Raw genomic sequence first — 14,682 nt, forward strand, 5'->3', positions numbered from 1 at the left:
TATATATGAAAGTTTTATATTTATCTGTTTTTTCTTCCTTTCTCTTATTTTCAATTTTAAAACATTTATCTGATGTCAAAAGAGAATAATAAATTTTTCTACATTTTGTAGCTGATTTTTTATAGGCAATCGAATTAAATTAATGGACATGTAAACTAAACATGCAAGCTATTTTTTTAAATGGCATGGCATGTAACAGGTAAAAAAAAATGCACTGAACCTAAAATTAAAAACCGAATAAGGACAAAAAAAAAAGTGCATAAAGATTTCTTTAATATTAGAATGATAAATGAAGCTGTAAATATAGTTCTGTGAGTAATTTTTCCATAAAATAGCTGAATCATATCTATGAATGATTTCTAATTTATGATCTGACATGAATGCCAATTATTTCGGAATTGACAAACGATTTATTTCCTTTTATGAGTGATTAATATTTGCTTCACCGATAAGTACTTTTATACGTGGAAATAATTTCATATGGCAGTTTTCGAGTGTTTTAAAACTGTTTGACATATATTTGTTAATCTAAGCATTCCAACTTCACAGAATTTGACTTCAATTCTAAAAAGCATTTATCGCATTCCCCCCCCCCCTTTCATATGCATTTGGCTAGGTACTTTCCTTTGTTTTCTTCGCTTTCGAAATGCAAAAAAATCCCTTAAAATCTTATTTGTTTTTGGTGAGAATGTCAAAAAATTTTATTTAAAAAAAAATCTTAAAATTTTTATTGTTGCAAATGTTGTGGATCATTATTAATTATTAAATTGGGAATTTTAAAAGCTACGAAGTTTTTATTAAAATTTTGGTTTACATTTGGTATTGTTTACATTAGTTGGATTGCAAAGGTATTTGCTGTCAAGTTATTGGAACCTCTGTTATATGGCATTGTATATCTTACTTTCTGCACATTCTGTGTTTTTTAAATCGTGCAATGTTCCAAAGAAGTTAATAATATGCAATATTGTACTTCTATTGTAAATAGTATCTCAAGAATATTGTACAGTATCACAAACTTTGATGCAATATTTTTGTGCTGCTATTATCTTAAATGTTTGGAACAATAAAAATAAAAATGTTTTAAAAAGGTTCTACTCGCGTATATCAGTGTAATAAAATTTAGAAAATATTTTTTTTAACCAAAAATTTGAAGATTAAAACAAAAAATCGTAAAAGTATGAACGTTGTTACAAAACTTTTAAAAATATTCCTTGAATGATACTTTTTCATTCCTGAAATGAGAAAAGACATTTTGTCATTAGATCAATTAATCAAAATTTGTAAAAATGCTACTCATTTAAAAAAAAAAAAACACAGTTATTAAATGTGAATATTAAAGTTTTTAAAATTATATTTTATTTAAAAAAAAACACAGTTATTAAATGTGAATATTGAAGTTTTTAAAATTATATTTTAGGACATACTTAATACTGAGCAATTTATCATCAGGGCTAGGAGATGGATAATTTCAGACCATGTGCTGCGCCTACAAGGTTTGTATTACCTTTCTACTTAAACTAATATTGTTCAAATATAAAGTTAAATAAAAAAAAATTATGATATTTTTTCCTTATTTTGCTTTTAATGATAAGATTAAAAAAAAATTATAATTTTGTATTTTCATTGAAATTTGCTTTGTATTTTCATTTCTTTTTTAAAAAAGAAATGAAAATACAAAACAATTTTTGAACATATAGCATAACTCTACTGATCTGTGTTATGCAGGAATCGGGCCGGTTCGGATATTCGGTAATTTGAATGATTAGATAAAGCTCAGTGAAAAAGTCGTTTGACTGAAAAAAGCTTAATTTATGAAATTAAGCTTAACAAACGTATAGTGCTGAAAGTTGCAATTATTGTAAGATTTTCATAAGATATCCAATGCAAATTAAATTGTCTTTCATCCATTGTTCTATAAATAAAGCTACTTTTAAATAAATTGGATTGACGTGATCATTTTTTTCAGTGAGATTTTTTCAAAACTGAGGTTTATGGAATTATAATACTTATGACATTGTACTCTCTGAAAGTAAAAAATCGTGTTATGTTGAATTTATATGTCGATTAGGAGATATCCTGTACAGCATAATTTTTGTTAATTAAAGGAAGATTGATTGTGAATTTGAAAACATGTTATGTATTCAATGAAATTTCATATTCAGTGTGAACAAAAAATTAAATAAATTCACCCTAAGTGATAATAAATCAATGAAAAAAGAGCGGTAGACATTAAAGGAGAACAAAATAACTTTAATAGCAATTAGCTGAAAGAAAAATTAACTCCCTTTCCTACTTATTATTTTCAGCAAAAATTCGCCTTAATTGTCCGAAAAAAATGCCTTTGTCGAAATATATTGTTATTAAAATTCAATTTTATATGTGACAATATTGATCATACTATTAATCCTCCAATTCAGTTTACAAAAAAAAAAAAAAAAAAAAATCTTATTAAGTACAAATAAAGATATTTCAAAAGTCGTAAAGATAAAGTCAAATCTATGAATATGACTAAATTTATAGTTTTCCAGATTATGTTAAGGTAAATAAAAATTGAAATGATTATTTTTCTTTACAGAGACCGCTTCCCGAAGGACGAGAAAGATACCAAGGGACAGAATCCTCAGAAATTGGATGAATCAGCCGCTCCGAAAGTTCAAAATCTAAGTCTTCGGTCAACAGAAGAATCGCCACAGAAAAGTAAATCTTTGGGGAAAAGCTTATTTCCCTGGACGAAGAAAGATGAAAAACCAAAAGAAAAGACAAATGCTAACGAGACTAAGACTTACCAAATATAATTACATTAATTTTTTTTATTATTATTATGGATAGTCAGTTTGTTTCATTATCTATTAAAATAAAATTTTCAGGATTTTTGTTTGCATACGATTTTGTATTAAGTTTCTGAAATAAAATTTTTGTTACACTGCCAAGTAGTTTATTCAAATGAAGAAAAACTCACTTCATGGGTCGCACAATAATGATTTCAAGTATTTTTGTGGATTGATCAGAATTCTCTCATCTGACAACAACCGAACCTCATCGATACCTAGTAAAACTTCCCCGGATCATTGGTTTATTGATCATTGATCAGTTTTATTGATCATTGGAAGTTTAATTTTTTTTTGTGTTGCCATTTATAGAAAGTACAGTGTTAGTAATTTTTTCTTTATTGTAGTTGTATGAATTGTAACAGTGAACTTGTTTAGCTGACATATTAAAATAATTAGGAAGATGAAAGGAGCAATTCCCCAGGCCCAATCACTGGTCCGATTTTTGCAATTTTTATTTTATACATAAGTTCATGAGATCTATATATTTCACTTGTCAGTCGTTTGTCTCTAACCATACACCATTCCCGAGAGAAACCTGAAAAACATTATTTCATAATAGATTCTCTATAGAAAAAGCGACCACTGAATCCCCTAGACCCAATCATTATACCGATTTCTTCAACTATCTCATCTGGAAGATAATAATGTTTCATTTATTATGAAGAGTCTCTTCTCCTCCTCTCTGATTTCAGAAAATAGAATTTTGACATTGCCTCTGGTCTGAGTAACAAGAACAATTTCGCTACTTTATGTGCATAGCTAACTAATCACAATGCTGTAGGTTTTCTGTACGAATATGATTTAAAATAGTGTTTACATTTGGTATGATAAAATGTAGCCTATCAAAGTGCATTGACATTATTGAATTAAAGCTATTAATATTATAACTCACCCTGAAGGCGGATAGTTTAAAATAAAAGAAAACTAGATTTTATATTTTAGTTAAAAATTAAATACCATTAAAGATTATCATGCAGATTATATATAACTTCGAATATTTGTGTACTTACAAGATTATCAGATGAATTAAAAAAATCATAGTAGGCCTATATTTCGGATTTAAATTTAAGCTTTCAAAAGTACTGTAATTTTGATGCTACCGGATTTTGGGGTCTAATACGAGAGAGTTTACTTATTAAAGCACACATCAAAGATTTAATGAAAATTTCGTATCGTAAGACTTATTAGATAGCTTATAACTGTGTAGATACATTACATATTATATTCAAAATTTGTTTCGACAGATTTAGATGTACTGTTTGTTTTCCAAAAAATTATTTATTTTCATAATATTAAATTTTAAATGGATTTAGGAAATAGTTCTGATAAGACCGAAGGAAGTTTACTTAATCAAACTATAGGCATTCAATAATCTACATATACAATAGAAAGAAAAATACCGATATTACGTTTTTTTAATGCTATGTAGCCTTTTTAATTATAGAGTTATTCGGAAAGGGCTTGGAAGGTAAAAATTCGCTAAAGAATAATATATGCAGCCTTATCTTTACCCAGTCTCATATATGTTCTTATCTCGTATATTTTGTAACCCTTTTCAATATTGCTTGAATGATCTAGTTAAAATTTAAGAATTTGAATTGTATTCAATATCTTACAACATTTTCAAATTTTTAATAGTCAAGCCGTGATATTTAAAAAAGTAGCTGATAACATACTAGATATAATTTCATACTTTTTGTTATGTTTTTTCTTTCTTTCGACTACGCCTTTTATTAAGCTGAAATTTTCTTTCCCATTTAAAATGTAATTTCTTAAGAGGTACATATATATTATAAAAAATCTAAAGATTAGTTGAATTTAAAGTAAAAATCTCATTGCAAGGTAGGAAATTAGATTCGCATGACAAAAGCTAAAAATAGTTTATAAGCTCCAAAGAGTATTTAATTCTTTTTCATAAAGAGCTTCCAGTCTTCAGCAAATTTTTGTTGTATTAAGAATTTTTGAAGATATTTACTTTATATTCCGCCTTTTGAACGGAATCCAATAGTGCTTTTTGATAGAAAAATATTGTATTGTTAATGCGGAAAGTTTTGTTCGATATACAGAAATATTCAATGTGCAGAAACTAATTTTGTATCAAATTTTCCCATTTTTCGAAAAAATTCCATAAATTGAGATGTCTGATGAATAAAGTTCTTTATATGGGGACTCGATTGTATGTAGAAATCACATTTTATTTATAGATAATGAAACGATTGGCTTATAAACTTAAAAAAAATCGCTCACGACTTTGTAAAGGATCATAACATTTAAATTTCCATCATGCGAGTAATACTAAATGTGAACGACATTTGTTTTTCTTTTTTCCCCCTTTAATTATCAAAAGATAAAGGATTGGCGGCAATTCCAGTTACATTCGATTATGCAATCGCTTTTGGCGCTTGTAGGGTTAATGTTTTACATGGGAATTAGGCATCCCGTTTCAGAAATTTAAAGACACTTTTATATTATTTATTGTTTTAATTTGTTGTTTGCTTTGAGTATAATTTAAAACTATTATTCGAATGATATTAAAATCAAATTAAAACTCTTTATGTATGAAGCTTTAGCATATAAAAAAATAAAAGAGAGAGAGAAATTGGTATTGTCAATATCGCCAAAAAGGCGATAAATTCATTTTTGTGTATTGACGTAGCAATGGAACGATTAGAATGATTATTTCAAAGCATTTAAACTTTGAACTCGGACGGAATATGAGTAATTAATTCTTTCACTTTTGGAGGTATTTTTTACCTTTATGTTTATATATATACGCAACATACTTATCATTCTGTCAACAAAGTGAGACTTCAGTCGACAGTTGAAATCGAATTGTGTATTATACGAAAGCAGAAAAAGGGAATAGTAATAGCGGATTCTAAAAAAAATTTTGGTAAGTTTCAAAACTACCTAAATTTTATTTAATCCAGAAAAATATTTTTGATAGCAAGTTTTATGTTGTATTTTTAAAGTACTAATTTGGAAAAATGTTATTAATAAATAAATTTGCTTTTAAAATAAAATATGATATATGATTTTTTTTTATCTGCTTTATTAAAACAGGAAAATTATTATTCCAAAAAATATAGTTAAAAATGTAAAATTTTTTTTTAAATAAATTTTAATTAAAAAGCTTGCGCATTTGATAATATTCTGCTAAGCTTCGGAACTTTTTTATTTTTATTAAAAGGTTAAACTTTTCATATGTTTTTACTCCGATAGATGTCAGCATACGTTTGTTTCCGCATTTGAACTTTTTAAAAAAATCTTTTTTTATTATTCATTTCTGAGAAATTCATTTCGATCAACAAAGCTTCGTTATTATAACTTTGTCAAAACGACTCGCTATCATTGGAGGCAAAATGGTAAAATTAGTAAATTAAATATCACGAACTTAAAAAAACAAACAAACAAAATTTTATGTTAATATTTTTTATTATATAACCCTATGAAGAATTTAAAGATAATAAATATATGAAGAAGAATTAATTAACAAGAACAACAGCTAACAAAAATTTATCCATAATTTTTAACCACATTTTTTATGTTTAATTAAGAAATTTCAATCACTTTTGAAAAAATACAAAAAAATGGGGAAGCTGTGGAAATAAATGCAATTTATTAGAAATAAGTCAGAAGGTTTCTGTGAAAATTGAAAAACAATTATTTTATACAAAAATATTATAATAAATTATTCATCATTTTATTTGAGATTTCATAATACCATTCAAATTTTTGAGATCCTTGCATGTTCGGGTCGGAAAGATAAATGGTGAGAAAGGCATAAATTTTTGTACTATTATATTTAAATTTAAAAAGCGAAACAAACATACCAATGTTTTGTTTCTCTGGTGGAGCTCAAGACTAGCACCTGGTATAAATATAATATAGATATTTTTGAAAAATTATTTTGCATTTCTGATGTAATTTACTGGATTTTGAGATTTTTTTACGAATATCAATATCATTTGAAAATGCTGTTGTAATTTAAAATATTGTAATAATTAAATTTTTTATCACTATGTCACTGCCCACAATAACCGATCTCTCTGATAGCTCCAACTTATTTAAGCTAATGTTAATAAAATGAATTTAATTTGCATTAGATATCTTTCTGAAAGCTTTGAAATATATTTTGGGAATATAAAAATATACTTTGCATAAACTGTCGAAAAAAAACAACAACACATTCTAATTGCCAGAATATTGAGAGATTACTGTATCATAAAATATATAAATCGGACAGATAAAAATTTTATTGGACAAATTAAAAAAATGAAATTCTTTGCAACTTTTTTTATATTGCACTGTTTTACTCTGTATAAATTATACTACTTCTTGTGCACGAATATGGAATGCCGATTTTCTCTTTTGCGGATTTCCAGCTAGCTACTCAGGTACAGTAGTCCTATGCAGTCTGCGGTCCCCTCACAGCATAACAATCTTAGGACTGCTATATTGAGAAGGGGGCCATAAGCAAGTCCATTAAAAAAACTTTATATTCCTGTTTGCTAAATGCATAAATTTGTAAAAAAAATATGAATTCTATGATAGACAAAATATTAATATTTTATTATTATAGGACAAATGCCTAGACGTTTTATTACGTTCATTTAGTTATTAGAATATTTATAAAATCGAAGATCTGCTTCAATTATATTGTATGCAAATGTAGGTTCCGGGGCGCGTAGAGTCATAACAGAAAATTAAAGTAAATACATACTCCAAAATTAAAAAAAAATAATAAAAAAAAATATAAATTTTTTTTAAACTAAAATAAAATATTAGCTGGTTAACAGCATGCTGAAATGTGAAATTAAACTGACCATCTTGTAAAAAGAGAAGCCTCATAACACGCATTGCCTAGGTCCGTTAAATACTTAAATCTGTCACTGTTCCTTTTTTTTAAAATCTATATAAGTGTTTTGCATATTTCATTACTACTTAGAGAGAGAGAGAGAGAGAGAGAGAGAGATAAAGAAGAAATATGAATCAATTCATCTGACTCGTGGAATCTTAAAATAAAGGTATTTTAGTAATTTACTGTATGATGTGAAACGTTCCGGCATTCAAATATTTGTGATATTAAATTGCCATGAAGAAATTACTTTTATGGATAAAATTAAGTAAAAAATTCTAACAATTGTGAAGATAACAAATGTTCTAAATTCTGAACCCTTCCGTTTCCGTGTGATCCGTGTTCTTGTTTTCGATTCTTTCTCTTTGCGATACGATAACCAATAACCAATAACTTTGCGATACAATAACCAATTCCTGACTTTTTCATCAAGAATTCCTCGTATGCTAACATAATATGAAGCATTTTATATTTCATAGTACAATGACAAAAAAAAAGTATGAATTTTATATGTCTTTCACTTCTGCCTAAAATTTTATACAGATTTTCGTTATAATGACAAGACTACCGTTTCGTGTTTCATTTATCTGAATTATTGTGTCTTCGAGTTAATGTATTCACATATTTGAAAATATACCAACCAAGAAAATGTCCAACACTCTGACAGATTGTGTTATTAGATGGTTGGAAATAATAACAGTTTGGTTTAACATATTGACATTGGTAATGATAAATCTATATGCTTAATTTAAACGTTTTAACTATCTACATTTTTGAATGAACTGTGTTCGCATGAAAAGATGATTACACAGACCTTCCATTGACGAATTTTCCTCAAAATTTGATAGAAATATGTAAATTTGGTGAAAAGGTCACATAATTATGTATTCGTGCCTCTATTTCTTTGAATTACTATGTTTACAAACCGACTGACTGACATATTAAAAAAAAAAACTCTAAAAAATCTAAAGCATGAAAATCTATAAAAATATTTTATGCATACAATATTTTTTCTTTGTATACTTCTATATGAGAAAGCAAAAAGGGAGCGTATTTATTAAAATCTTTACACATGCATTAGCATTCATGTTGAAAGAAAACATTGAAAGTATTTTTAATCATAGGCGCTTTTATTTACATATGTGTTCTCATTGTATTCAATAAAAATATGAAATATGCAATTTCTTGTATATTATAAAGCCATTATTTTTTAGATCTCTATGGATTTCTTTTTTTCTTTAGAATCGTTCTTTATGGGTTTCTATATTTCTTTTAGATTACATCGAAACATTCTGATATCTGATACAAGATGAAGAAATGTGCTTGTCCTACGAGGTATGCATTTATCTATTGAATTTACTGACTATAATATATTTATATGTGTGTGTGTGATTTATTGCAAGATCTCATACAAAATTATCAACACCATTCTTGATCATTGTGTTATTTTTATTTAAAATTAAGGTATTTAATTAAATAAGCGAAAGGATTATGACCTTTTCTTAAATAAAAATCAATAGTTAAGTGAATTTAAAATATTAATCTTTACGATGTCTTCCGATATTTTTTCATTCGGGTAGTGTGAGTATCAACACATTATAGTTAATCAAACAATGTCAAAAATTTTACAAACAGCCAATTCTTAAAAAAAAAAGTATAAACGCAGGATTGACTAAAACGAATGAAAAAAAAGCGTTTATCACAAAGTGTGTGTATATGGGAGAGGATGATGTAAAATAACTAGTTAATTAAAAAAATTAGAATAGCATCTCCTGCTTTAGCTTATGTGAAATGTAAAGTGTGAAATCAATTTTAATTTCTACATAGTTATACCATCTACAAATAAAACAGTTTTTTAAATACTTAAAATAACATTTAGTCTGGGATTCTATTTATCAATTTGCTGAGTTATTCAAAAGTTCTTAGATCAGATTTTAAAAGAGATTAGGCATATAGAAACGAATCGCTTTTAGTTTCTCGAAACCGTTTCAAAAATTCTACCTCGAGGTTTTTATGAATCTCCATGTTTCAGATCATCCAAAATTCGAATTTTTTACAATTATGTCTGCGCGTGATACCTCAAAAATACTTTGAGCTAGACGGATGAAATTTGGAATTTGTACTTAACACCAAATTTGTAAATTTCTATCAAGTTTTAAATGAAATCTATTCACTGCTAGCTTATTTGTTTCAGCACAAGTAGCACAATAGCAATGAAACGATGAATAAGATTTAGTATACATTTTTAGCATTTAAAGTGTCTAATTCTAAATCAAATCCGTCAACGGATTGACTATCTGTGGATTTATACATTCCCATGCATGTAATCATAATAACACAAAAACGCAACTTAAATTAAATCTGGTGTTTAATTTTATTACTAAAATTATAATTCTCTGTCGAATTTAGAATAACCACGTCCAAAATGAAGGATCGTTCCTCCTCTCTCCATTATATTACGAAATACAAAATGGTTATGTGTAGATTCAGAAAATAAAAATTTAAGTATTCTTGACAACGACATTTTTTTATGTGGGAGAGATGTGGTAAATGTAATTAAAAATTTGATTGACATAAAGTATTTCTGCCATTGTCTTGCACCTTTACAATTTCGTTGTACTCCATATTTAGATGAAAATTTTTTTCCCTTTTTAGTTTTTAGAACTTTTTTTATTTTTTATTTTCAGAGATCGCTTACCAAAACTGCCGAAAGGACCAGAAAATTCGCCAATACCGCCACCACAACAGATAAAAATGCCAAACAATAATCCTCAAGAGAAGAAAAACATATCTCCACCTAAATGATAATGAACCAAAACTGCATCTGATTTTTATTTTTCGTTTCTGTTTTAAATATGTAACAGTATTCGATATTTTACTTTCCACGGAGTACTTCACCTTCTTTATTTTTTAATAAAATGGTATCTTTCCCATTCTATTTGTGCCTCTTTTTTTGATTTACTAGTTGCCTTTGGAGACTAAGTATTTCGCCAGAGATATTGGTTATATTTAATTTCAGTTAAATCGTTGAGTGAAAACCATGATTCCATTAAATTATCAGCCATTAAAGCTATGTTATTTTAATAGATCAATTCTATGACATAAGATTTTTATATCCTGTTCATCTCTAAATTTATTTAGTGGTACTGTAACTTCAGTTTTTGTATTCGATCTGTAAACTGCATGGATATTAAGTAGAACCCTTCTTTAGCTTTCAACAATAGAAGAACATCATACGACCAAATATTTAATGAAATAATGAAAATGATGCCAGTTTCATTCACAGCAATGGAAATATTGTCATGAAATATACTTAAAAATATGTTGAAAAGTTAATTAAATTTCGACTAAAAATTTTACAACAATCAATTGATGTCGTTAAAAAGATAGCTTTTTGGATTTTAAAATGGTGTAAAAATCACTTTTGTGTTGGAATATTTTCGGAAGTTATACAGAAAAAACATCGAAATCGATTTTATTTTTTAATTAATTAAAATTCTAGCTAAAATTTCCAAAAAAAAAAAAAAAATCGTTTTGAGATGCAGCTCATTCTCTCTCACACACACATCCACGATGTGAATTTTGAACTAAAATACAAATTCTAGATAGAAAAATGGTCTTGCCTTAATTTGCAAAAATGCGTGCAGCAACTCTGACTAATATTATAGTATATTACACCAACAACCTGCTCTGAAGCGACGTTATGGGTATTTTGGGGCGGCTATTTAAATTTGAACAGCGTTCAGATGACGAGGATAGTGCCTGTGTTGACATCCACTCTTTATAGTCCCACGCCACACTAGCAGGGATACATTTGGCCCTACAGATTTAACGTACACTAGGCCGCCTTATACTGTAGTTCTCGAACTAGAGACACGCCGGTCCCAGGAACAAATATTAAAAACAGATTACTGTGACCCACGATTCTCATAAAGGAAAATGGTTTCAATGCTTAATTTACAAAATGGGTGTATAAAATGTCTACAAATAGGAAGCAGTTTATTATGTACTTGCATTAATTGCAATTCTAATGCAAACCCACTTTTATGTTGATTGGTTAAACAATTTTATATTTATTTTACTGTAAATGACTTGATAACATTTACTCTCATTATGCCAAGTGATAAAAATTGCAGTGTCTTGTGTGTTTTAATTAATAAAATAGTAGTAAAGATTAAATAATTTTAAACATTGTTGTCTTTATTGTTACAACTTGCCCCATATCTAGGGCAAATTGTAACAGCCGGCAAGTTTTGAAAAAAAAAAAAAAAAAAATTCTGGTGCAAAAGTCAATAAAATTTTTGAATGTTTTTTTTTTTTTGTATTATTTGGTATTATTATTTGGTGCATATTATGATTAAGTAATTAAGTTCTTAAAAGCAATTATATTCAAGAAATCGCAATTTCCTTTAAAAATATCAGCATTTGCCCAAAAATTGTTACAACTCACCCCTCTCTCCCCAACTGATTTTGCTGAAATGAAATAATATAATTAGTTTAAATTTACTCGAAATGGATAATGTTAAAGATGATATTTTCAATATTCTCATTCTGTATACAAAGCAGCAGACAAGACTGTATATGTAATAAATGTAGGATTTCCTGTTTAATATATTATAAATATTCCACTTCATGATTTTTCGCTATAACTTCATTACAAGAATATATGATATTCGAGATAAATATCACTTTGCGGAAATTGTATCTCTATCGCATGCTGTTTCAATATCAGATGTTTATAAAGATAATTTAGAACATGCAGATTTATCTGATATCAAGGATTATACTAAGAATAATTTTCTATATAATTTTGTGAGTCATAAAATCCTAGAAAAAATTATATATAGACGAAATAAGAGAAAGCAACAAATGAATTTGTGGGATAAAAAAATCTTGTAGTATGAAAAACTATCTGCAAAAATACTTCTCAAATCTTAAAAAAAATTATGGAAATTATAAAAGTTGTTCCCTGAAAGCAGCGGTTTTAACTTGTATTCTATATCTGGAAGTCTTGAGAGATAGATTCAATTCCGTTGAAATAGTATTTATTTTTCTTATTAACGAAACGATATATTTACAACAGTGACTCAACCGTTATTTTCTTCCCTACTATTTAATTATCGTTTTATTTTTTTATCTCCTACACCATATCCTTCCAGTTTTCTTCTTTTAAAGTTAAGTTTTTATTAATAGTATTTAAGGTGTACGTACACACTAGATTTTTAAAAAAAATTTTAACTTTAAAAATCCAGTTATTTTCACAGTTGGTCATTAATATATGTTTAAACTTATTTCAATGAGAAAAAACCATATTACACTAATTATTAATTAATTAATTAACATTTAATGAACTAATTAGCATATTTTTTGAAACATGATATCTTAAATTCTAATTTGTTCAGATACACAATTCTAGTTGGAAATGATGCCTAATATTAGTCTTCATGTTGTCTGCCTTAATCAAGTTATAAAAATATGCAGTTTTTTTTTTAACAATTTTTTCATCAACGATGAACAGAAAAAGCGAGATTTTTTCTGTCATTTTAACTTTTAAATAGCTATTAAAAATTTATTTCTATACATATATCTTTGATTGAGGCACAAAACATCCGCTATTTCATACAGATTATTTTGATACATAAATAATTGTATTTGGTTCATTTCTTGTCGAGTTATGATTGTTTGAATGAAGCAACATAGTGAGAAAAGATAATTTTTAATAAAATGAGTTGTTTTAAAAAAATCGTAACTAGAGTTTTTAATAAAAGCACCTCAAGAAAAATAATTATAACTCGAGAAATATTTCGAATATTGACAACACCTTGGTATCGTTTGAAAGCTAAAGGATCAGAGAACATTATTAAGCAATAAAAAATATTCGATATTTTGAACGATTTTCGAAGTTTCAAGTGTGTACATACACCTTAATGACCTTAAGTTGTTTAAAAATTAAACCACTCGAATTTAATTAATATCTCTTGTTTAATAATGACATTCTCCTTTTTTTCGGCATTACAGCGTAGAAGGTACAGGCCTACAGGTCAGGACTATCCCAGTTAGCTTACGTCATCGTTGCCTATCCAGTGCCACTGATTTCCAGTATCTGATAACCAGTAGGTTGAGGTCTTTTTCAACGCTGTCAGGCAGCCTAAAATGTGGCCGACCTCTTTTCCTGACACCTGTAGGTTTTCTAAATGTCAGTATTGACTTGCTAATAATGCACACCTGTAGACTTGCTAAATAACAATGGCATTGCCAAGTTAATATATTTATGAATTTTTTTAGAATTCCTCATTAAGTTAACATAGACTAATGGATGATTAATTTGAAAACTTTTAAATAAAAAATGGTTTTACAATCTTCCGTAGCATGAAGTCTAATTTAATAATTAGAACTGTTCTTTGCGCATTATCGGTATCCAAATATTTCTTTACACAAGAATGAACAGCCTCAAATTTTCAACTTAACAGACTAAATGCAAGAATCATGTTTAGTTTTTAAACAGCCAAATGTAATTTGTATTCCAACGATTCAATCCCTCTTTACCTGGAAGGATGGCGATTGGAAGTGAAAACGCAGTTTGACAAGTTTAACCTCATATATCTTTAATCTGACAGATTCAACCACAGGAATAAAATTTCATGCCATTCAGCCTATCTTTAATATATATTTAAACGATTTACCCCACTCTCACTTTATCAAGGAACTATAAAATGATGTTGTTTTACCATAAAATATGTTTGTACACATGTGCCGGGTTTAATTAATTAATCTAATTAAGAAAGTGAAGCCAAAACATACATATACAGCTATTTATACACATTCTGAGGTTTATATATGCTTCTTATATATAATTAATTACATAGCAGTACCTGTATATTGAACATAAAAATACCTTGAGAAAAGTTCGATATATAAAGATTTGTTTGATCAGAATAAGCAGAGATATTTTTTAATATGCAGAGATATACTATATTAATATGCAGAGATAAG

General features: G+C 27.4%; 1 long non-coding RNA gene across 1 annotated transcript; it reads left to right on the top strand.

Annotated features, from left to right (window-relative positions):
- Positions 1 to 5,500: 5,500 nt before the first annotated feature.
- Positions 5,501 to 10,627, top strand: LOC129984652 (uncharacterized). The gene is made up of 3 exons (XR_008785515.1): positions 5,501 to 5,724; positions 8,966 to 9,024; positions 10,377 to 10,627. It is a non-coding gene; the product is annotated as an uncharacterized LOC129984652 (long non-coding RNA).
- The last annotated feature ends 4,055 nt before the right edge of the window (positions 10,628 to 14,682 follow it).

This window comes from Argiope bruennichi, chromosome 9 (genome assembly GCF_947563725.1).
Source record: "Argiope bruennichi chromosome 9, qqArgBrue1.1, whole genome shotgun sequence".
Classification (NCBI taxonomy): Eukaryota; Metazoa; Arthropoda; class Arachnida; order Araneae; family Araneidae; genus Argiope; species Argiope bruennichi.